The sequence below is a fragment of the Mixophyes fleayi genome, unplaced genomic scaffold, assembly GCF_038048845.1.
Source record: "Mixophyes fleayi isolate aMixFle1 unplaced genomic scaffold, aMixFle1.hap1 Scaffold_2773, whole genome shotgun sequence".
In the NCBI taxonomy this organism is placed as follows: domain Eukaryota; kingdom Metazoa; phylum Chordata; class Amphibia; order Anura; family Limnodynastidae; genus Mixophyes; species Mixophyes fleayi.
Genome location: NW_027446843.1, coordinates 1 through 2,500, shown reverse-complemented (window position 1 = coordinate 2,500; position 2,500 = coordinate 1). Strand labels below are relative to the sequence as shown.

Sequence of the window (2,500 nt, the reverse complement as noted above, 5' to 3'; positions counted from 1 at the left end):
GAGAGAGAAAAAAAAATGCCTACGGCACCTGGTATTCCCAGGTGGTCTCCCATCCAAGTACTAACCAGGCCCGGCCCTGCTTAACTTCCAAGATCAGACGAGATTGGGCTTGTTCAGGGCGGTGTGGCTGTAGGTGTTGGTTGCTTACAGACCTACATCTCTTACACATCTCAAAACCAGCATTGAAGGAAGCAAGAACAAGAGAGAGAGAAAAAAAAGGCCTACAGCACCTGGTATTCCCAGGTGGTCTCCCATCCAAGTACTAACCAGGCCTGGCCCTGCTTAGCTTCAAAGATCAGGCGAGATTGGGCTTTTCAGGGTGGTGTGGCTGTAGGTATTTGTTGCCTACTGACCTACATCTCAAAACCAGCATTGAAGGAAGCAAGAACAAGAGAGAGAAAAAAAAAGGCCTATAGCACCTGGTATTCCCAGGTGGTCTCCCATCCAAGTACTAACCAGGCCCGGCCCTGCTTAGCTTCCAAGATCAGGCGAGATTGGGCTTGTTCAGGGTGGTTAGGCTGTAGGTATTGGTTATGTACTGACCTACATCTCTTATTCATCTCAAAACCAGCATTGAAGGAAGCAAGAACAAGAGAGAGAAAAAAAAATGCCTATGGCACCTGGTATTCCCAGGTAGTCTCCCATCCAAGTACTAACCAGGCCCGGACCTGCTTAGCTTCCAAGATCAGGCAAGATTGGGCTTGTTCAGGGTGGTGTGGCTGTAGGTATTGGTTATCTACTGACCTACATCTCTTATTCATCTCAAAACCAGCATTGAAGGAAGCAAGAACAAGAGAGAGTAAAAAAAATGCCTATGGCACCTGGTATTCCCAGGTGGTCTCCCATCCAAGTACTAACCAGGCCTGGCACTGCTTAACTTCCAAGATCAGACGAGATTGGGCTTGTTCAGGGCGGTGTGGCTGTAGGTGTTGGTTGCTTACAGACCTACATCTCTTATACATCTCAAAACCAGCATTGAAGGAAGCAAGAACAAGAGAGAGAGAAAAAAAAAGCCTACAGCACCTGGTATTCCCAGGTGGTCTCCCATCCAAGTACTAACCAGGCCTGGCCCTGCTTAGCTTCAAAGATCAGGCGAGATTGGGCTTTTCAGGGTGGTGTGGCTGTAGGTATTTGTTGCCTACTGACCTACATCTCAAAACCAGCATTGAAGGAAGCAAGAACAAGAGAGAGAAAAAAAAAGGCCTATAGCACCTGGTATTCCCAGGTGGTCTCCCATCCAAGTACTAACCAGGCCCGGCCCTGCTTAGCTTCCAAGATCAGGCGAGATTGGGCTTGTTCAGGGTGGTTAGGCTGTAGGTATTGGTTATCTACTGACCTACATCTCTTATTCATCTCAAAACCAGCATTGAAGGAAGCAAGAACAAGAGAGAGAAAAAAAAATGCCTATGGCACCTGGTATTCCCAGGTAGTCTCCCATCCAAGTACTAACCAGGCCCGGACCTGCTTAGCTTCCAAGATCAGGCGAGATTGGGCTTGTTCAGGGTGGTGTGGCTGTAGGTATTGGTTATCTACTGACCTACATCTCTTATTCATCTCAAAACCAGCATTGAAGGAAGCAAGAACAAGAGAGAGTAAAAAAAATGCCTATGGCACCTGGTATTCCCAGGTGGTCTCCCATCCAAGTACTAACCAGGCCCAGCACTGCTTAACTTTCAAGATCAGACGAGATTGGGCTTGTTCAGGGTGGTGTGGCTGTAGGTGTTGGTTGCTTACAGACCTACATCTCTTATACATCTCAAAACCAGCATTGAAGGAAGCAAGAACAAGAGAGAGAGAAAAAAAAGGCCTACAGCACCTGGTATTCCCAGGTGGTCTCCCATCCAAGTACTAACTAGGCCTGGCCCTGCGTAGCTTCCAAGATCAGGCGAGATTGGGCTTGTTCAGGGTGGTGTGGCTGTAGGTATTTGTTACCTACTGACCTACATCTCAAAACCAGCATTGAAGGAAGCAAGAACAAGAGAGAGAAAAAAAAAGGCCTACGGCACCTGGTATTCCAAGGTGGTCTCCCATCCAAGTACTAACCAGGCCCGACCCTGCTTAGCTTCCAAGATCAGGCGAGATTGGGCTTGTTCAGGGTGGTGTGGCTGTAGGTATTGGTTATCTACTGACCTACATCTCTTATTCTTCTCAAAACCAGCATTGAAGGAAGCAAGAACAAGAGAGAGAAAAAAAAATGCCTACGGCACCTGGTATTCCCAGGTGGTCTCCCATCCAAGTACTAACCAGGCCCGGCCCTGCTTAGCTTCCAAGATCAGGCGAGATTGGGCTTGTTCAGGGTGGTGTGGCTGTAGGTATTGGTTATCTACTGACCTACATCTCTTATTCATCTCAAAACCAGCATAAAAAAAAATGCTTACGGCACCTGGTATTCCCAGGTGGTCTCCCATCCAAGTACTAACCAGGCCCGGCCCTGCTTAGCTTCCAAGATCAGGCGAGATTGGGCTTGTTCAGGGTGGTGTGGCTGTAGGTATTGGTTATA

General features: G+C 48.0%; 1 non-coding gene and 12 pseudogenes across 1 annotated transcript; all 13 read right to left on the bottom strand.

The window, feature by feature from the left end:
- Positions 1 to 16: 16 nt before the first annotated feature.
- On the bottom strand, positions 17 to 135 carry LOC142126873 (5S ribosomal RNA). Its single transcript, XR_012685270.1, has one exon. It is a non-coding gene; the product is annotated as a 5S ribosomal RNA (ribosomal RNA).
- An 83-nt stretch (positions 136 to 218) lies between these two features.
- On the bottom strand, positions 219 to 336 carry LOC142126838 (5S ribosomal RNA; annotated as a pseudogene).
- A 71-nt stretch (positions 337 to 407) lies between these two features.
- LOC142126763 (5S ribosomal RNA) lies at positions 408 to 526 on the bottom strand (annotated as a pseudogene).
- Positions 527 to 608: 82 nt separating this feature from the next.
- On the bottom strand, positions 609 to 727 carry LOC142126903 (5S ribosomal RNA; annotated as a pseudogene).
- An 82-nt stretch (positions 728 to 809) lies between these two features.
- Positions 810 to 928, bottom strand: LOC142126827 (5S ribosomal RNA; annotated as a pseudogene).
- An 83-nt stretch (positions 929 to 1,011) lies between these two features.
- Positions 1,012 to 1,129, bottom strand: LOC142126850 (5S ribosomal RNA; annotated as a pseudogene).
- Positions 1,130 to 1,200: 71 nt separating this feature from the next.
- On the bottom strand, positions 1,201 to 1,319 carry LOC142126761 (5S ribosomal RNA; annotated as a pseudogene).
- An 82-nt stretch (positions 1,320 to 1,401) lies between these two features.
- On the bottom strand, positions 1,402 to 1,520 carry LOC142126891 (5S ribosomal RNA; annotated as a pseudogene).
- An 82-nt stretch (positions 1,521 to 1,602) lies between these two features.
- LOC142126806 (5S ribosomal RNA) lies at positions 1,603 to 1,721 on the bottom strand (annotated as a pseudogene).
- An 83-nt stretch (positions 1,722 to 1,804) lies between these two features.
- On the bottom strand, positions 1,805 to 1,923 carry LOC142126851 (5S ribosomal RNA; annotated as a pseudogene).
- Positions 1,924 to 1,994: 71 nt separating this feature from the next.
- LOC142126751 (5S ribosomal RNA) lies at positions 1,995 to 2,113 on the bottom strand (annotated as a pseudogene).
- An 82-nt stretch (positions 2,114 to 2,195) lies between these two features.
- LOC142126744 (5S ribosomal RNA) lies at positions 2,196 to 2,314 on the bottom strand (annotated as a pseudogene).
- A 57-nt stretch (positions 2,315 to 2,371) lies between these two features.
- Positions 2,372 to 2,490, bottom strand: LOC142126780 (5S ribosomal RNA; annotated as a pseudogene).
- Positions 2,491 to 2,500: the final 10 nt, after the last annotated feature.